The sequence below is a fragment of the Camellia sinensis genome, chromosome 6 (genome assembly GCF_055761805.1).
Source record: "Camellia sinensis isolate YWXY chromosome 6, ASM5576180v1, whole genome shotgun sequence".
Taxonomy (NCBI): Eukaryota; Viridiplantae; Streptophyta; class Magnoliopsida; order Ericales; family Theaceae; genus Camellia; species Camellia sinensis.
The window spans coordinates 111,599,535-111,621,858 of NC_138966.1; the positions used below are offsets into that span (position 1 = coordinate 111,599,535).

A 22,324-nucleotide genomic window follows, 5' to 3' on the forward strand; every position below is an offset into this window, starting at 1 on the left:
TCAGTGATTCCCATTTCTGGATCAGATTTTGAACGCAAGGTCTCCCAAGCTTCTCCAGATGTTTGGGTAGTAGTGATTTTGTACAAGGATGGGTAGGTAATAATTATTTTTTGAAAAATTTTAGACTTCCATTGTTGCATTACTTGAGTTATGCTTTGATATGGATTTGTGGTAGAGCTATTTGGGAAGGAAAAGGGAAAGACAAAGAAGCTAAATTTTTTTTTTTTTTTTTTTCTGTTGATAAATTCAAGATCTAAACATAGCATTATGGAATTGATTGTTGTTTCTTCTTAGGTGCTTAGCTCAATTCTGTCCACTATACATGTCTTTGGATGTGGATGCATTCATAAATGCTTATTCATGCGTGTATTGATCTCTGCTTCAATTTTTGTTAGATACGCAAAATGTGGGATTCTTCTGCAATGCTTGGAAGAACTGGCAACCAAATACCCAGCAACGAAATATGTTAAGATAGCATCCACTGATTGTATTCCTAACTATCCGGATCGTAATCTTCCAACTCTGTTGGTCTACAATAATGGTATTGTTAAGGAAAATTACGTGGGCTTACATAATTTTGGCCGCAGATGTACTCCTGAAGGTATCTTATCTGTCAAATTTACCCAACAATCACTACTAAAAAAAGTACTTTTTGCCACCGCTACAAGCCGTCGCAAATAATACAAAAACAGTCGCAAAAGACTTTTTGCGACGGCCCATGTGACTGCAAATGAGGGTCGCGAATATGGGGGTAGCAAATACTTTTTGCGATCGCAAAACAACAGTCACAAACTATTTGCGACCGCCAACCTACTTATAGCGACTGATATTTTGTCGTCGCAAAAGAGTTTAAAAAATGCCTACAATGTATTAGCGACCATCTTCTTACCATCGCAAAAACAAAAAAAAAATACCAACAATCATATATATATATTCAAATATTATATACAATAAATGTAAAGACATATTTGCAAAAATCTCAACATTCATACATTATTTTCCATTTCTTCCCTTAACAAAATTATCTTTCTTTTTGGGTAATGAAATGGAAAATTAATGAACAACATATTAATAAATTCAATGTACTAAAGATGAGAATATTAACATGGCTCTCTAGTAAGACCAATAAAGATAGAATTAAAGACAAATATGTTCACTTTTTTTTCAGGTTTGAGAAAGAAAACAAAAAATACAACAGTGAGCCAGGAAACTACTGCTATGCTCAGATTATTAGAATAGCACCAAGAGAGACCACAATAAGATATAATTTGATCATGTAAAACAAAATCCGAAAAATATAATGGTAAGAAAAAAAAAATATATATATATATATATATATATGATCACTATAAACAAAAATACTAGAATAAAAAAACTTGAAGCTGACATGGAATATCATATATATATATATATATATAGTGTAAGAAAAAGAAACAAATTTATTTAAATAAACTGAACATATAGGCCTTGATAAAATGAAATAACAAACTAAGCATCTATATTAGTCAACACTAATTGATTGGCACACAATGCTTGGTACCATCTAAACTGTGCCGAAAATGCATAGGACCATCAAAATTGTTCTATTAAGCCATTCAAAATCCACTGACTTGGGAGTGAGGGGCACACTCCTAGGTTGTGCGTAGGTTGCCACTGATTTCCGTCGCACTTTTTCACAGTTCAAAACAAAATTTTAAAATAATAATAAAACAAACAATAAAAATAAGAAACAAACAAAACCAATCAAAATCTTGTTCCAACTATTTTGGTTCCAACTATATTGCAAAGCCAATGCCAAGGTATATCTCAACCTGTTCACCTCTCAGTTTTTTGCTAACTGTATAATAGTAAAATTTCACTTCAAATTTCTGCTTATCATATGAACCAACCTTACCTTATTGGGATACTAATATTATTACATCAATTCTTCTGTACGACAAGCTGCATATCCAGAAAGAAGAAAAAAGACAAACAAACAAACAAACAAACAAAAATTAATGTTGATTAAGAGCAAAGAGATTTAAGACATGTAAAAAAATACCACAAATCCTAATTTTATTTTTCGGCCGATGAATAGTAAGAGGCACAAACATTACAAGCACAGTCCTAAATCAAGCTTTAATTTCTACCCAAACATTTGGAAACTACCACATACTATCTTAGGAATCACGAGTTGACATGCCCCCCCTGCCACGACCTCTCCCAACATAGCCATAGCCATAGCCATAGCACCCCCCTCCCCCCCTTCCATAATACGAGCCCATTTATATATATATATATATGTTTCTTTTCTTTTTTTTTTTGGATACTTTTTTTTTTCTGAAATAATGCTAAAAAAATTTTACAATTTAGTTTTATTAAAAGTCTATTAAGGGTAATTTTTAATGTAATGTAATTGATTTCCACTTACTTTCACTTCAGTTCCTAGAGTGTCAGTTTGTCAGCCATACCCTATTTCAATCCCATGGAAAGAGACATACTGATATAAAATTGTGAGAAGGACAATTTTAATTCATATTGTCCCCCTCTTGACATCCTATGCAAACCAACGTAACTCACAGAGAACTAGAGGCTCAAATCAGAAAAGAGTTTCCACTTGGTTAAAAATGGAGATAATGCCTAATCGTCATTGTCACGTAGACTCAAGGGCTAAGGTACAAAGTGGGAAGATGTTAGGCACCCATTTTTGCCCAACCAAATATTGGCCTCTACTTTGTATGGTATCTATTGTTTCTACAGATAAACATAAAATAAGCCCAAAGAGGGAAATAACACATCATAAGAATGCAATGATAGACTAGGAAACCTGCATAGTTTAACTTTCCAAAAATAATTTAAGAAACTTCTCTTATTTAAACTTTCTGAAAATGGAAACTTACCAAAAAGTTGATTTAAGAAACTTCCAAAACAAATTAAGAGACTTTCCAAGATCTTCCATGAAAATTAAAGAAAGTGCCCCAAATTAGAGTTTTGATAGGAAAGGCCATGAAAAACTAAAAGAGTTCTTAGCCCTATCAAAGCAATTGCAAACAAGGCAAATCTCAACAAACATCACAAATGTCAGGACTAATGGTAAATAAAAACAAGTTCGTAAATTCTAACTACCGTACAAGAATTTGAGAGGCAATATTTTACGTGATCAAATTTGGAATTTATATTAGTGATAAGTATTTTTCTTCTGTCTAGGTTAGTGATAATGATCATTATACAATTTGAGTTATGCCTAGTATGTAGAAGAATTCCTTGTGGCAATTCCTTTTCTCAGTATTGCCATAAAAATCCAGATCAAATGCTGGTAGTGGCCAATACCTCTTAATTTTGTATTTTGGAAAATTTCCTATTATTTGCTTAAGAATGTTCAATGACCGAAAAAATCCTCTATCATAAATAGGTTTCCTGTACTCAAAGTCAATTGTTGTGTAATTTCAGTGCTTAAGAAGCTTTTTTTTCCCCTTCTTTTTTCATCTTAAGAGGTTTGTTTGTAATTTGCTAGCAAAAATAGTTGTGCTTGCTCTGAAACTAAGACCTCCATTGCTTCATGCACACAGATGTGGGAGATATCCTCCAGAGGTTAAAACTGCCATACCAGTAGATGGAAGATTTGAACATATTGTCTTATCATGCAATGCCACATCTGATCATGCAATTATTTGGATAGAAAGAGAAGCAGAGAAGGCTCTGGAAGTACATGGAAATCAATTTTGCTCTTTGTTTGTTTGCATTAAGGGTAATTTTCTTGCACTAAAAGTCTATTAAGGGTAACCATTAAGGCATTAGGATGGATGGTAAAGGCAAGCTACTTAACTGCAATTTAACCGAGCAGATATGTAATGCTCCTAAATAATTTCAATTAAATCATCTGAGAAAATTCATTCATAAAACTCAATCCAATGTAAAAAGATGCATGTGCAGTCCTCATGCAACTTACAAGCAGAAAACAAAAATTTCCCCACAACATTTGAGAATGTGAGGCATGTCCCATAATCATATCCAATTGATTGCACATTTGAGATTGATATCCCCAATTCTAAACAAAACAAACTCAGAATTTAATTAACCTAAATGTAGAGCTTGCACACTGTTATACCACTGCTTATCTTAGCTATAGGATTGACAAAGAAAGAAAACACAACAAAAGTAAGCCATGTATAATATCGTTAGAAAAACATCCATAAAGTCGAAAGAGGTAAAATGCATCTGCTATAAGTTGAGAAAATCCCAATCAGATTGAGCATAAACCAGACATATGTTTACCTCACTAGAATCAAGGAAATATCAAAATAGCAGAGGTGTATGAACCCAACTTAACTGATTTGTCCCAATCCCCACTGGCTCTTTCTATATTTTGTTAAGGTGCTCTAGGTTAAGTAATAAGTAGTAAACTTTCTAGTTAAAAACTAAACTAACAGATTACTTAGCTAACTGAGGAAATAAAGTTCACTCTGAATGCACAGGCACCAGAGTCAGTATGGCCAGAGGTGAAATCAGACTTCTATAGAATTGCTGATTCCTTCAATCTAACATCTTGAGAGAGAGAGAGAGAGAGAGAGAGAGAGATGTTTTTCCTTTTCATGGAACAATGTTTTTGCCCTAATTTGTTATGTTCATCGTACATAGAATTATCTCACTTCCTAAAAGCAGTTGTCATTGTTTAGATTGTTAATCTCAAGTTTTGAGAAGCAAAAATGAGAATTCACATTCGAGCTTGACTGCAAGTGCAGTAGGAAGTAAATACAATGACCAAGGTGAAATATGAAGCCCTGTTTGCTTGTGGGATTAATTACAGTGAGTTCAACAGAGGCTATAGAAATCAGCAATTCTATAGGACTGAAATACTTACAAATTACAGTAAAATTCTTAAAATTGAAAGAGGCTATAGTATTGACAGAATTGCGGATTTCTCAATTCTATAAAACGTAAAACTCGTCAATTAAGAATTGAATGGTTAAGCTTGTACCTGTAGCAGATGAGGAAGGATTGATTCGAACCAAAGCTTGTTTCCAGAATCAGACTACCTGGTGGAAAAATCAATAGATTGACGAAAAAGTGATCGAATTACAGTGAGTTCAGATGATAAGAAACAAGTGATCGAAGTAGAGAGATGAAGAAGTTGAAATACGAATGATGATTTGAAGAGACTCACTGAGAGAGAGAGAGAGAGAGAGAGAGAGAGAGAGAGAGTTCATACCGTTGGAGATCTCTTCTTCAGAAGACCATGGTGATCTATAGAGAGAAATCGAGAGGGGGAAATCCGATTCTCTTAATCAGACACGATCGAGCGAAATCAGATTTGGGGGAAATGAGAATGGATGAGGAGAACCCAGCACACTTCCACCATGGGAAATCAGATTTGTGAGTCTAGAGCGAAATCAGATTTGGTTTGGTTTGAGTCTAGGGCAAGTTTTACACAATCAGATTCGGGGGAAATAAGAGTTCTTGCTTCGGCTCACAGGTAAATTGGGCTGAGTGGGTTCCCAATAGTAGGCTCACAAGTTTTTGCTTGTTGCAAATAGTTGTTTTTTTTTTTTTTTTTGGTGACGGTCCAATAATCAGTCGCATAAAGATAGACGTAAAAAATTATTTTTCTAGTAGTGAATTTTTGTTATCTTTTACTTTCTGCCCCTTCAAATATGCCTGTTAAGTTGTTGCTTCTTTAAAAAATGACCCATTTTAGATCATTGCATCTGCATATGTACACATGATCTCATCTAGAGTCGTAAAGGTAGATGGTGATAATTTTTTGTAACTCTGGTAGTTTGACTTATTGTTGTGTTTATTTTCCCTATTCCGCCCACAGTATACAATTGTATTTATGTGGGATTAGAAATGTGTAGATTGATTTGGTAAAATAAATTTTAAAAAGCTTTTGCATCAAAAAGTTATAATCGTTTGGATATTGAGTTTCCCAGACTATAAAATGGATCTGGTTTGTAACTGTGGTATGATTTTAATATCCTTTGTCAAGTGAACTTTTATATTCTGTAAGACAAGAGTAAACGGAAACGCACACGCAAATTGTGAATCCAAACTTCTATTTTAGCTGGTGGTGCCTTTTCATTTTCTTCCTCTTCTCTATGGATGGAAATTATACCCATAATGTATGCAAGGCTCTTGCACAAATTAACACCAGATTCAACTTCATTTGAGCTTTAATTTGAAACTCTATATATGATGGTTTCTCTATGTTCTTTCTTTCTCTAGGGTTCAATGAGATCGTATCTAGGGTGACAAATATCTGATCCAAGTATTCTTAGGTGGTGTTTGGCAAGTTGGGTTGGGGCTAAAATAGCCACAAAAGACAAAACAGGCTATTTTAGCCACAACAAACAAAACATCACATCCAACCCATAATCATTACACTCTTCTCTCACAAAAAAAATCAAAAAAGCCAAAAAGCCAAAAAGCCCTTCCCAAACCAAACTTTTTAGCCCAGGCTAAAATAGCCAAAAAAGCCAAAAAGTCAAAAAGCCAACCCACTTCCCAAACGGAGGCTTAAACTTTTTTCTCTTTTTTCCTTTGAAATCTTTGATCTTAAACCATATGTGTTTAATATGACACTCTGTTCCTTGGGTATATTGTGATTTGAAAATTGTTAGTCACTTTATTAAGTATTTGATATCTTGAGCTAAAATTTCCATTACCTTCTCTGACTTGATTGATTGGCTTTTTGGCTATTTTAGTAGGTTATTTTAGTTTTTATGTTTGGGAAGATAGGATGGATTTTTATTTGAATTGTTGTATTGAAAAATGTGTTTGAAATGATGTTTGAAGTTGAAATGACAAATTTGTCCCTAACTTTACTTTTTCCAAAATTGGCCTATAGGGGCAAAAGTGTCATTTCGGCCTGTGGGACTAGGCTGACCCTACCCACTGCTGACTGCAGGCTGCATTGTTTTTTGTTTTTTTTTTTTATAAATATAAATTATTAGTTTAGTAGGCTATTTGGCTTTTTTTGTATTTGAGGCTATTTTAGCCTCAACTTTGGGTTCCCAAACACCCCTTCAGTTGAAACTAGTGCTTATTTCTTTCTATAACTCACAAATTGTTTAGTCAATATTCATTCATTGCATTTTCAGTTAGCTCGTCACTAATAGCTCATCTTGTGTTTCATCATTAACTGATATATTTGATTTTATTGACTGTGGTTGCTTGAACTCATTTGTAAATCAACTAGAACACATTCTGTTATTCACCTAAGTTATAAGTTCATAAGTTGGTATATTTGTTGTTGTATAACTGATATTGTGTGTATATCCTCATAAATCGTTATTTGCCTATTTTAGTTGAAATCTTTGAAATAACAATCTGTTAAGCTAAAAAGAATCATTCACTGATTTTTCTTTATTTAGTCTTACTATATCGATTGATATATTTGTTGTGTTATTCATCTAAATTCAACTGAGTTAGTTATCTAATTTTTTCCTTCTGCATATTGTTAAATAAACTGAACCATATTCTGTTTAAACAAAAATCAGGCTCTACATTTTTTATTAGTTACCTCACTGGTTTTGTTACAGATTGATGAGGTTGGCATGGATACAGTGATGTTTTTGGGCCAGATTGATGATGTTTGCATGGGTGTAATTTACATTATATTTTTTTTTTTATGGAAAACATGTACATCTGGTATGTTTTGTTATTAAGATTTTTTTTTTTTTTAATTTGGATTTTAATTGTTGGTCTGGATAGTATATGTATTTGTTGGATTATACTATGTTTATGGATTCTTATTTTCTTCGATATGTATGGTTAATAGTTAAGTTTTGTATATGGTTGAAAATTGAATGCTACAGGTTGTGGGGAAATATTTTTATTGAATGGTTGAGAATTAAATGAATGAATGGATGGGTGAATAATTTCGTATATGCACAGGTCATAGGTGACGCAAAAAATATTACAAAACAAATTATAAAAACTAAATGAAACCTTTAGGCGACTAAACAAATATCACAAGTTGGCTTTTGGTTACCAAAATTTCATTTGTCAAAAAGCGAAACTTTTGGCTACTAAACTTTTAATCGCCAATTGTAAAAAGGAAACTTTTGGCTACTAAATTTTTAGTCGCCAATTCTCAAAAAGTGAAACTTTTGGCTACCAAATAATTAGTTGTCAAACATACATGCTCAATTAGCTACTAAATAATTTAGTCGCTAAAAGTAAAAAATATATATATTTAATTATTTTTAAAAAATATATGGCGATTAAAGTTTTAGTCGCCGATAGGTCACTTTTGGCTACCAAAAAAATTTTAGTCGCTGATTGTCTTCCCCAAAGAACTATTGGTGAGCAAATATATTAGTCGCCAAAAGTGAAATTTCTTGTAGTGAAAGGACAAAAATAAAATATCTATATAATAATGATATTGATGATAATGGTTAGTTTAGTGAAGTGGATTGGAGTTTTAGAGTGAGAAAGAAGATGAAGAGAAAATAATTGAAAATTGGAGAAGAAGATAAAGAAAGATGAATATAAAGAATACGTATAATGTATTGTCCTTATTAGTAAATTTATATTATAATTTAATGTGTATTGACCTTATTAGTAAATATACTTAATTATTATTTAAGTGCAAATAAAATCACCCGAAAACTAGTGTGGTTATTTGATGAGCAATTGAATGCTCATGAGACCTTTGTCTTTGTTTAGCTGTTATTATTTTGATTTTCACTGTGAGAACTATCCTCAATCTTGCAAAATTAGTTGGTTTTCCTCCACTAGGTTTACTTGAATAATTCGAATAATTTATTTTTATAAAATTAGTTTAAAAAATATTTATATAAAAAAATTAGATAAAGCCATTGCCGAAGGACTAATCACCATCATGATTTTCACTGTGAGCTCTCTCCTCAATCTTACAAAATTGATTGGTTGTTATTTGTCGAGTTTAGAATTCATCGTTACAAACATCTTTTGCAATTCTTCGAAAAATTCTTTCTTAACCCGTAACAAAAGAATTTACCAAATATCTCTACACGACCCATCTGTATAACAACATAAAAATATATAAGAGGTCTTCCTGTTTAATTGGTGTAAAAAATTTTGCTTATTAGAAGAGATGAAGTAGCAAGTCGGAAAGAGAGAAAGGATAGTTGAAAAAAAGAAAAAATTTCCAAATAGACATGTGCAATTAAAAAAATTTGCTTAGGGTAAGAGAGAATGGATCGTTGCATAAAGAAAATTTTCCCAAGTAGGCATATGCAACAAAAAAAATTTGCTTGTTAGGAGACGTGTTGAGAATATAATATAAATAATAAAGTTATTCTTTTATTTTAAAAGTCTGTGTTAATAATTTAATGGCCCTGTTTGGTACAGCTTAATTTTAGCTTATTTCAGCTTTCAGCTTAATTTAAGCTATTTTGATGTGTTTGGTTTAGCTTAACAATACAACTTATAGCTTTTTGTAAGTCAGAAATCAACTTATTCTTTGAGTGGGGCAGGAGAAGCTTAATTTATAAGTCAGAAATCAACTTATGTTCATAGTTATAAGCTATAAGCTGTTAAGGTATAAACTATAAGCACTTTCCCACAGCTCTACCAAACAGGGCTAATATGATATCAAAGAAGTTTTCTCTTTTCCTAACAACTTAAGCTTATGGTGTCATAACTGGTGAGAGAAGAGAGAAGGGACTTCTGTACAAATTTTTTCCTTATAGATAATTTTTTCTCCAAATGATAATAATGCTTACATGTAAAATCCAAATAAAAAAAGAGATAATTGTTGAAAAGTCTATGCTAAGAAGGATATAAGGCGTTAAGTCCAGTGAATATTTTTTTGTTAGTGAGAAACAATTTGGTGAGAAGTCTTTTTGTTTATTTTGAAAGACATTTAGTTTCTAATTTTACTCCTTAGCTTATCTATTAATTTTTATCTGTTAACTTTTTTTGACTATCTGTTCAAATTATTTAATTGTCTGTTCAAATTTTTAACTATCTGTTCAAATTTTTTAACTATTTGTTCAAATTTTTTGACTATCTATTCTAACTTTTCCCCTTATCTATTGAAGAGCAAGCTTGATTCAAGATTTTTACTGATTGTTTCTCATTTCTTCGAAGTTTCTAGTTGGATCTTTATCTCTTTGTCTTCATTCTTGAGGTAGGATTACTTTTAACTTGATATATCTATGATCTGAGATATATATATATATATATATATGTGGTATTTTTTTAGTTATAGTGATGTATGAGATGATTTTGTAATATAAAGTGGGTTTGATAAACAAAAAGGATGTTTATACCTAATGTTTTGGGAAATATTATGAATGTTCTTGTTGATTATTGTTGTTGATGATGAAAATTGACCCTTTAAGTGTAAAAGATGGGAAAACCCCAATTTTCTCAAAAGCCCTAATTTTTAAACTTGATTAAATAATGGAGTTTGGCTCAATTGACTCTCAAATCTTGAAACTGGGTGGATGATTATATAAATGGTGTTGAGACAAGAGGTTATTGAACTTTCTTGAATATATGTATTGAGATAGATGAATGTTGAGATTGTGAAATTGAGAGGTTGGAGAAATCTTTTATTGTTGATATTATTAAATGTTGTTTGTGAATTGAATAAACCTTAGGTAAATTGGATTTAAAAACTCATGCATCATGTGCATTATAATTTTCTCATGTGATTCTACAATCTTGTGGATGTTTGGAAAATGTCAAAGGGGGTAAATAGCATATGAATCTGGATAGTTGAGTCGGATTTTGGAAAATGAGTTGTGTGTTGTATTTGGTACCCGCACGGGGAGTCAAGGTGTCCAATTGCCTTGTTGTGAGCTTATCACCGGACGAATGTGGGAAAAGGTTTTTGGGTGTCAACGAGTCCGCCGTTTTTAGAGTTGGCAAATGTGGAAAAACATGATTTTGGATGTCCACGAGTTGCCGTTTCAAGAGTCGGCTAATGTGGAAGGGAAAGCTTTTTGGTGCCCATTGTCTTGCTATTTTTAGAGTCGTCAAATGTGGAAATATTTTCGGTATATAAATCTATATATGTATGTATATATGGTTTTGCGGCTTTTACTTTGAACATCATAGCGTATTTACCACCCCATTGTTGTGGAGGAGAATTTTAAATGGTAATCATGTATTGAGCATCATTAGTTTCTAAAAGAGCAAATATGGATTTCATAGTAACAAGTGGATGACATGATCATATGCATCTTGATTATTTATATATCCTGTATATCGTATTTCTTACTGGGCAATTGCTCACCCCAAAACTAACAACATTTCAGGAAAAGATTGTATGACTCCACTGAAGTGAACCACAACTCGTCAGTGGTTTAAGAATAGACAACTTAAATGCTCGTTTAGGCTAAACTCTTGAGCAAATGAGAACCCCATGCATTACCTTATATGAAATTTTATTAATTTATGTACTTAAGGCTTATGTTAAGGTGATTATAAAGAGTTCTACATCATTATAAAATTGAGTGCATTAAAGAATATATAATATTTTTTAAAATTTTCTAAACATGTGCCATAAAAATATAACAAGATTTTTATTATATATAAACATAATAACAGTTAGGGTCATTCTTTGGTATGCCTAGCATACCATATGCAAGGTACTTATACATTTTTATGTTTTTGGTTATACAAGTTTGTGTTACTAGTTATACAAATTTGTGTTAAAACTTATATATTGGTGACCTGCTAAGCAGGTCACCTTACAGATAAAATTAATAAAATAATGTATTATATTATATACGTGTAAGTATTTTCAGAAAAAATGTGTAAATTTTCACAAAAACGTGTAAGCCTTTTCACAAAATATTTGGAACAACACAAAAGGCATAAGTTTTCACAAGGAGAGTAAGTGATTTCACAAAAAAACATAAGTCAACAGAAAAAGGCGTAAGTTATTTTCAAGAACTAACAACAACACAAAAGGCGTAAGATTTCACAAAGAGCATAAGTGATTTCACAAAAAAGAGTAAGTCAACACAAAAAGGCGCAAGTTTTTTTTCAAGAACTGACAACAATATAAAAGGCGTAAGTTTTCACAAAGAGAGTAAGTGAAGGCATAAGTTTTCACAAAGAGCTTAAGTGATTTCACAACAAAGCGTAAGTCAACACAAAAAGGCATAAGTTTTTTTAAAGAGCATTAGTGATTTCACAAAAAAGTGTAAAGTCAACACAAACAAGCGTAAGTTTTTTTCAAGAACTGACAACAACACAAAAGGTGTAAGTTTTCACAAAAAGCGTGAGTGATTTCACAAAAAAAGCGTAAATCAACACAAAAAGGCGTAAGTTTTTTTCAAGAACTGACAACAACACAAAAGGCGTAAGTTTTTACAAAGAGCGTAAGTGACTTCACAAAAAAACGTAAGTCAACACAAAATGGCATAATTTTTTCTTAAGAATTGACAACAACACAAAAGGCGTAAGTTTTTACAAAGAGTGTAAGTGACTTCACAAAAAAACGTAAGTCAACACAAAAAGGCATATTTTTTTTTAAGAACTAATAACAACACAAAAGGCGTAAGTTTTCACAAAGCGAGTAAGCAATTTCACAAAAAAGCGTACGTCAATATAAAAAGGCGTAAGTTTTTTTCAAGAACTAATAACAACACAAAATGCGTAAGTTTTCACAAATAGAGTAACTGATTTCACAAAAAAGCGTAAGTCAACACAAAAAGGAATGACACATAAGTTTGTTTCTAAAAATTTTTAACAACAGAAAAATGTGTAAGTGTTCACAATGGACGTAAGTCATTTCCTCAAATTACACTTTTGGCGACTAAATTTGGCAACCAAAAGGAATTTAGTCACCAAAAGTTACATTTTTGGCAACTAAAAAATTTATTAGTCGACGTTGGTTCAAGGTTTAGCTACTATATTATTTGACTCGAGATATATTATTTATTGGCAACTAAAAAATAATTTAGTCACTAAATATGATGTAAATAGGCGATTAAAAAAAATTTAGTTGGCTTAAGTCCAGATTTAAGATACTGATTCTTGTTTTAGTCGTCGTATACAATTATTTGCCGACAAAAGGAAGTTTAGTCACCAAATAACAAGCTTATTTTTGGGTTACTCTTTGCCGACCAAATAATTTTGTCAGCAAATATAAATTTTTGGTGACTAAAAAAATTTAGTTGTTGTATGTCCAATTTTTGCCGAGGATGAAAAAATTTAGTAGCCAAATTTTACTTTCGGCTACAAAAGTTTAGTCGTTATTGATTAATATTTTCCAACAAATAATAATTTAGTCGCTAAAGGTTGAAAATTTTTATTGTTGCTTGCGCGCCTCCTCTCTGTTTCACACAAACACTTTTTTCTCTGATCTCTCTCTCTCTCACACACACATAGAGAACAGTCACCACCAAACCTCACCCCCGTTCACCACCCCACCGTCGCTGCCCACCGTTGGTCACCACCGTCGCACATCGCCACCGCCACTGCCGTAAATCACAGGTTTCTCTCTCTCTCCCTCTCTCTCTCTCTCTCTCTCTCTCCCTTCACTCTATTTCCCTATTTCTCACACTTAGCTCTAGGGTTTTACAAAGAAAAAATTTTGATGTCAAAAATCAAAATCAATGAACAAGCTGATGTATTTCAATTTAGTGAACAAGAATCATTCAGAAGCATTGATTCATAAGTGCATTCATTAATTTATTTTTTAAGAAAAGATTTATGGTAAAACAGATTTATGATTTGGACTTTCTTTGTTTTGTGCTTTTCTTGCTTGAGCAAAAATCATCAAGCTTTGTAGAGTTTGAGAAACACAAAACCCAATCATACGTTCTTCTCGAATGTATGATTAGGCGTGTGAGATCGATCGGGGATTAATTCATAAAAAGAAATAAGATAAGGATAGTAGTGATCTCTGCAAGTCAATTATGCAGGTCCTCCTCACTTCATTTTCACTAAAAATTTGATTTTGATTTTGAATTTTGTTATGATTTCACATAAAAATTGTATTTTGATTTGGTGGAGTGTCAAGTGGAGTTTGGAAGATGGAACAAGAATGTTGTTGCTCATACGGTGGCGATATCTTGTATCTTGTATGACTGTGGGCCTAAAAATAGCAGTCGCCGTCAAGGCCCACGTTCTAGCGACAACAAAAGGTTGGCCAGTCTCCCTCTCCCTCTGTCACTAATGGTGTCTCTCATTCCTCCGCCCAACAATGCATGCATATGAGCATACATGAGTGATAAGATAGACTAAGAATCATGGTAAATCAATACTTCTAAAGAGTTATTGGATGCACCTTCCCTTTGATAGGCGACTGTGAAGATTATTGTATCTTATATTAGTCATTTAGGGTAGTTTCGTCTATTAGATTATTAGGGTTTATTTCATTTAGGTTATATATATTGTACTCAGAGATTCATTCGAGATATACGAAATATATGTTCTTTGTTATCAGCAACAAGCTTGATTTACTGGTAATTCCAAAGAATTGAGCGTCTTCTTGGTGTTACTCCCAAGTATTCTCTTCTTCGTGCTTTCGGTTCTACATGCTTTGTGCTCCTTCCTAAATGGGAGCGCTCTAATCTTAGTTCTTGTTGTGTCCTATGTGTCTTTTTAGGGTATGACATTAATCAGAAAGGTTATCAGTGCTATGATCCTGTCACCAAAAAACTTTATGTGTCTAGGCATGTCACCTTTTTGGAAAAACTACCCTACTACACTATACCTTCCACCCCTGTCCCTATTACCAAGGATGAATTGGTTCATGTTGACCCATTTCCTTCTGATGTTTCTTCTGATGAGTTTGTTTCTGATCTTGAGATCTCTACCTTGCCTCTTCTTAGTACATCTAATATCTCGCCAGCTACTCCCTCTCTAGCTCCCGCTTCCCCTACTCCTCTTCTTGTTTATCAGCGTCACAAAGCACTTCCAAGCTCACTTGTCTCTGGCTCTACTGTCCCTCTAGCTGTTTCTTTGGATCCCACTCCTCCTACACATCACTTTCCCATGCGTGATCGTCGTCTTTCGAACTGGTATGATTTTGGTAATACATGTTTTTCCCTTTCTTATCAGTCTTTTCTTTCTTGTCTTCATACTTATTTTGAGCCTTGGTCCTACAAGGAAGCTTGTCACGATCCCAATTGGATTTCTGCCATGAATGACGAATTAATTGCTTTGGCTAACACTCAGACTTGGGATTTGGTTCCATTACCTGCTGACAAGAATGTTGTAGGCTAAAAATGGGTCTATAAGGTCAAAACCCTTTCTGATGGTTCTTTGGAACAATACAAGGCTCGTTTGGTTGCCCAGGGCTTTTCTCAGGAGTATGGGATTGATTACGATGAGACTTTTGCCCCCATTGCCAAGATGACTACTGTTTGCACTCTTATCTCTGTTGCTGTTGCCCATCACTGGCCTTTGTCTCAACTCGATGTCAAAAATGCCTTTCTGAATGGGCATCTTGCTGAAAAAGTGTATATGCGCCCTCCACCGGGTCTTTCTCACCCTCTTGGTGTGGTTTGTCGTCTTCGCCGTGCTCTCTATGGTCTCAAGCAGCCTCCTTGTGCTTGGTATGAGCGATTTCACTCTGTTGTACTTCAGCTTGGGTTTTGCCCTAGTCATCATGATTGTGCTCTATTTGTTCGGTGCACTTTTGTTGGCCTAGTTCTTCTTCTCTTATATGTGGATGATATGATCATCAGTGGCTCTGATTGTAGTACTATTGAGGAGGTTAAGCATCAGTTGTTTTAGGAGTTCGAGATGAAAGATTTGGGGTCTCTTCGGTATTTTCTTGGTATTGAGGTTGCCACTTCTCCTACTGGGTATCTTCTCTTTCAGACTAAATATACCCGTGATGTTCTTTCTCGTGCCAATCTCACTGATGATAAGATTGTCGACACTCATCTTGAGTTGCATACTAAGTTTTCTGCTTCTGATGGCGTTTCTCTTGAGGATTCCACTTTGTATCGTGAGTTGGTTGGATACCTTGTTTGTCTCACCATTACTCGTCCGGATATCTCCTATGATGTGCACATTCTCAGTTAGTTTGTTTCTGTTCCTCGTTCCACACACTGGGCTGCCTTACTCCGTACTCTGCGCTACCTTCAGGGCACTTTGTTGTAATGTCTATTGTTATCTGCCTCTTCGGACTTGACTCTTCGTTCCTATGCTAACGCTGATTGGGCCAGTGACATCTCTGATCGCAAATCCACTTCTGATCTTTGTGTTTTCCTCGGTGATTCTCTCATATCTTGACAAAGTAAGAAACAGTCTATTGTTGCTCGTTCCACCGCTGAGGCTGAGTATCGTGCCATGGCTCATGCTACTTCCGAGATCGTTTGGCTTCGCTTGCTGTTCTCTGATATGGGTGTCTCTCTTTCTAATCCGACTCCGTTGTATTATGATAATCAGAGTGCTGTTCAGATTGCTCATAATTCAGTCTTCCATGAGCGGACCAAGCATGTTGAAATCGATTGTCACTTTGTTCGACAGCATCTTTAGGCTAGCACTATTACTCTCCATTTTGTTCTGTCCTCTCTTTAGTTGGCCCATTTTTTTACAAAGGCTCACACTATTGCTCGTTTTCGTTGTCTTCTTGGCAAACTTTCGATGCTTTCTGCGCTTACATCCTTAGTTTGAGGGGGGGTGCGAAGATTATTGCATTTTATATTAGTCATTTAGGGTAGTTTCGTCTATTAGATTATTAGGGTTTATTTCATTTAGGTTATATATATTGTACTCAGAGATTCATTCGAGATAGACGAAATGTATATTCTTTGTTATCAGCGACAAGCTTGATTTACTGGTAATTCCAAAGAATTGGGTTGGCGATTCAATCAACAGAGACATGAGGCTCAAAATGAAGCCCCAAGAAGAAAGAAAGAGAGTAAAAGAATGAAATTTGAAGACCTGAATTCTTCAAAAAAAAAAAGACCTCCTCCAAACTCTTTATCACAATCCAGATTTCCAAGTTTTTAGCTTGCTCCCAAATTAGTTACTCGAGCCAAAATTTTCCCAAGTAACTTTCATTGGTAATTTCTTGAACCCTAACAACATCCTTGACTGTCCAAATGAATATGATTTTGTAAAGTAAATTGATAAACCTGGCCTGCTTTTATTCTTAAAAAAGTTTCCTAAACCCTTAAAAATAAATCCCTACACTAGACTACGTCAAAAAAAGTAGACATTTTTTTCTTTAGTTTGGATTGAAGTATAAATGACATTATTTGTAAGCAAAGTAACTTCAAACCTTGATTGGATGATGTTTAGGGTTTATTATTGCTATAACAATCAAACCATGTAGGAAACAAAGAGAGTTGATTTTATTGTGAAATTAAGACTTTTTTTGTTTAGTGTGATTAGGACTTGATATAATAAACTTTATGGAGGTTATATATATAAAGAGTAACATGAATAATTTGAATAGTGAAACTTTTATTTGTTGACATCGAGAAGCACTGGTGATTGTGGTTGGTTGCTACCTTTTAAATAAAGAAATATTTCTAGCTAAAATTACCACTACTCTGCTGCTTTGTCAATTTGTTATGCTTATCATTTTCTAATACATTTGAAGACCAACAATATGAGTTCGTCATGTCCCGAGATTCCCAACGAGTTAGGATCGAATGCTTACTTATCCATTTTGCAGTTCAACATAATCTATGGTACCATCATTTACATTATTGGTCATTATCTCTTATCTCGTTACCTTGACCCATGTTATTTTTAGTTGTAATCTGGTTTCTGTACCTGTTTCCACTTGCTTAGTTAATGATTTTTTTTGTGGCTCATATTTGATGGAGGCTTATTAATTTAGTGCATTTGCAGTCCAGTTTTGGTACTAAAAAGTGGCACATTAAATACTTAAGAGTTGTTGTTGCGTTCTTGAAGCTGCTAGGTGCTCTGTATACTGTTATGAGCAGCAGTAGTAGTCTGACAAGGTTCTTATACAAACTGTTTGGTTCATGGTATGTCAAATGGCCTATGTTACTCTTAAGTCTTGCCTATTCTAAATTCAACATTGCAGTAACAACCTCTCTATTGAATTCATTCTCTACAAAGTTATTTTTTATGTCTTCGGAATTCAAATATGAATTTAAGAAAATTTGAGACCTTTGTATGGCCGGTCTATTATGGGTCTAGTTTTATAATTTGAATAATTTTTTTTATAAAAAATATTGTGTAATTTTGTGTATATTATTTATAAAAAAAAATTAGATCATTTTGATAATCATGACTTATTATTCGTTGTAATGAAATTCCCTATTCATGCTTTACTTTCTCTCTTATTTTAGCACTTTGTCCTTTTCTTTTAATTATGTTGTGAGAAAAAAAGTATTGAACATACCAATTTACATTGGCACCTCTATGATAGAAGATTTATTTAGTGCTCATATATTCATTTTAGTATGATGTTGGTTCCAAGTTCACTAATAGGATTTGGCCTACAGTTCAGAAAAAGCTTATAAAATAGAGAATGGGATAAATGGGGACCTTCTACAATCCACAAATCTTGCATACTGTGGATTTTCCATTATTGAATATTTTTCTATGTGTTGTCCATTCCCATGTTGTATTTTTGCTTGGTTTGTAGGGTTCGAAAGATGGACAAGGGTTGGACGATGATAAAAGATAGGTTGAAAAGTAGAGAGTATGAACAAGGTGTCAAGTCATTTATTGAATTTGCTACGAAGAATTTAGGCCCACAGGATGACATTTGTTGTCCGTGTGTCAATTGCTTAAATGACACAAAATTTAGTCGACAAGTTGTATGGTTGCACTCAATTCGAAGAGGAATCGCGTGTTCTTATAAAACTTGGGTGCACCACGGGGAACACGTTCCCATGTGTCATGATGATATTGACATTATTGTTTTGAATTCAAGCCAATAGGAAGGTTTGAGTTCTCACTTTCATGTTAATATGCTTTGGCTGTGTTTATGAAATTCATGTTCTTAACAGTAAAAAGCATCAGCATCAAAGAATTTATCTGAAAAATCTTCATTTGCATACCCAATTCAAAGTTTGGGGTATTGTCAAGTGAGACATGTCTTGTTTATGAATAAATGGTTTGTGTATATCATCTTCACTATTGCTTATGGGTTTTGCTTAATTTGAAATTTTGTTTCCATAGTTTGAATAGGTTTTGATGTGTAATATTAGGAGACTTAGCAGCAGAGGACCCGGTGTTTGGATACTCTAAAGGTCTTCATTTTGATGTGGAAAAAGGTCAGCATATGTTTTCTATGAAATATTCACTTTCCCTAAATTGATTAGGAATACTCACTGGCAGTTTATCAATTATGAAACAGTTGAACATAGTACCTAAATGGTTGGGTTTCACATAGAGTAGATTAGCACAACAAGCTTGGGTTTCACAAACATTCATTTAAGTTAATTGAAAAAAAAATTAAAAAAAAATTCTAACATAAATAATCCAACTTAGTCGAAAATGGCGTTTGAGAGGCAAAAATGTAAAACAACCACCAAACCACTCTATGGATGTCAGGGGTAGCTTCCTTGTGACACATAGAACCTGTGGGGACAGACGGGATGTAATTAGCACACGTAGGTTGAGAGTTGGAATAAAAAATGCCTTAAACTTAGTAAAAAAAAAAAAAGCGTTCGGGGGGTGAAAATGCAAAACAGCCCCCGAACCACTCTATTGATGTCGTGGATAGCTTTCTCGTGACATATAGGACCTATGGGGATAGACGGGATGTAATTAGCACACGTAGGTTGGGAGTTGGAGTAAAAAATGCCTTAAACTTAGTCAGAAAAAGGCATTCGGGGGGCAAAAATGCAAAATAGTCACCGAATCACTTTTGTGAATGTGACGGGAAGCTTCCTCGTGACACATAGGACCTGTGGGGACAGACGACATGTAGCTAGCATACGTAGGTTGGGAGTTGGAGTCAAAAATGCCTTAAACTTAGTCAAAAAAAGGCGTTCGAGGGGTGAAAATGCAAAACAGGCCCCGAACCACTCTATGGATGTCACGGGCAGCTTCCTCATGACAAATAGGACATGGAAGCTTCCTCATGACTATATGGACATGTGAATATATTTTAGTCATGAGTTGCATGTATTTTACCCTGATGAAGAAGAACAACAAGCAAAAAATTGGCTAGAAAAGAAGAATAACCCTAGTTAATGAGGTGTATGTTCAAAAAAGTTTGGTTTAGCCTGAAGACCTTTTCTTTAGAAACTCTATTTTTTCTTTCAGTGTTGCTTTCTGCAATGAAGAGAGTATTGCAAAGGTATTTTTGCTTCAAGGAAATTTATGTCTGTTTTAGGCTCCATTTGTTTTCATGTAGAATAATTTACATCTTTTATTTTTCAATGTTTGGCTTCAACTCGAAATAGTTCAAATCACAAATCTCAAGGCAGGCTACCAGTTAGCTATTGCTCTGCTATTTATACATAAAAATAAATATATCACAGATTATTTGAGGAACCATAAATAGACAGTGAATCAGAATGGCATGCTTCATCACCATGTAAACCAACCAATTAAGGAAAAGAAGAAATAGAAGCTGAAACTATGGGAGACCATTTTCTCTTTCGTTGTAATTAATTTTTTCCCCTTTCATTATGGTTATTATTTCTAATTGTTCTTTTTGACTGTGACACTAAAAACACAAAAGGAAATTTTTGCCATAACTTATCCCTTCTAAGCACCATCATTTTAAACTCGAAGGGTACAACAACTTGAACAATTAAATGCAAACTTCAGCACAGGCCTTATATACTAAATACACATTTCTATTGGCTTACTATTACCCGACCTCATACTCAAAGGCCATGAAACATGGAGGAAATCTTTTTTTTCACTACAATATAATAACAGGTATGTCCTTGGCCAGTGGTCAGCCACCAACCATCTCATTATATCATGCAGACATCAAACATATTCTCACATTAATCATTCTTTTAATAATGAATTATAAATGCTTGCTAATCAATTCCATGAAACTCTTATATGTTTATTTATTCGCCATTCATACTTCAAATCTCCATTTCAACAATAGTGGACTTGAGGTGATAGGTGATTACAAGTCCAAAGGTATTGCTTATATACCCTTTCCTCGGGTTTAGGAAAGAGAAAGGGAAGTGAATCTAGAGAGGAGAAGAAACCTTAGTTTCAAATTTATAAGGTTCACCATTCACATAGTAAGATTTAAAAATGAAAAAGAAGACAACATGCTTGAATGAGAAATCCCTCTTCATGTGAGAACTATTTCCCATCCATTTTGCTCAAAAAACACTAAACTAAAATCTCACAAGGAAAACAAAACTTCCTGCACACACTCAAAAATATAGGTCATTATGATCAAGGCATGCTTTTCAACCTATTCCCCCTCAAGGATATTATAACAGCAAGAAAACAAAAGAATCTTACAGCAACTAATCCAAGTAGTTTTATTTCTAAAATAATTTTTATTGAGCAATATTTTACATACCTCTGGATGCACAATACCAAAAGTGCCTATGCACTTCCCTTTGTAAATGATTCTAGCTTGTCTACCCTTCTAGAAACCTCAAGCAATTGTTCCATAGGTCAATTAAAAGAGAATGTGTAGAAGCGGTAAGACAAACATCTGCACGTTGGGAATTTATCCCCAGGTTTTAGAAATGGTGTGCCAATTAATTTCATAACTTTGTCAAAAACGTCTTAAACTTCGTCAAAAAAAGGTGTTCGAGGGGCGAAAATGCAAAATAACCCCTGAACCAATGGGCAGGTTCCTCGTGACAAATAGGACTTGTGGGGACAAACGGGTAGTAATTAGCACATGTACATTGGGAGTTAGAGTTGAAAATGCCTTAAACTTAGTCGAAAAAGGTTGTTCGGAAGGCGAAAATGCAAAACAGACCCCAAACCACTCTATGGATGTTACGGGAAGCTTCCTCATGAAAAAAAGGACATGTGGGAACAGACTTCGTGTAATTAGCACACGTAGGTTAGGAGTTGGAGTCAAAAATGCCTTAAACTTAGTCGAAAAAAGGCATTCGGGAGGCGAAAATACAAAGCAACCACCAAACCACTCTGTGGATGTTACGGGCAGGCACCTCATGACAAATACACCATGTGGGGACAGACAGGATGTAATTAGTTAGAGTCGAAAATGCCTTAAACTTAGTCAAAAAAAGGCGTTCGGAGGGCAAAAATGCAAAACAGCCCCCGAACCACTCTATGGATGTCATAGGAAGCTTCCTCATGACAAATAGGACCTGTGGGGACAAACGGGATATAATTAGCACACGTACATTGGGAGTTAGAGTCAAAAACGCCTTAACTTAGTCAAAAAAGGCCGTTCAGGGGGTGAAAATGCAAAGCAGCCCCCGAACCACTCTATAGATGTCACATGCAGCTTCCTCGTGAAAAATAGGACATGTGGGGACAGACTTCA

The 22,324-nt window shown here is 34.2% G+C and overlaps 1 long non-coding RNA gene across 1 annotated transcript; it reads right to left on the reverse strand.

Annotated features, from left to right (window-relative positions):
• Positions 1–1,566: 1,566 nt before the first annotated feature.
• On the reverse strand, positions 1,567–5,662 carry LOC114279531 (uncharacterized). Its single transcript, XR_003635328.2, has 3 exons — positions 5,189–5,662; positions 4,958–5,015; positions 1,567–1,941 (listed from the first exon to the last, which is right to left on the reverse strand). It is a non-coding gene; the product is annotated as an uncharacterized LOC114279531 (long non-coding RNA).
• Between the last annotated feature and the right edge of the window lie 16,662 nt (positions 5,663–22,324).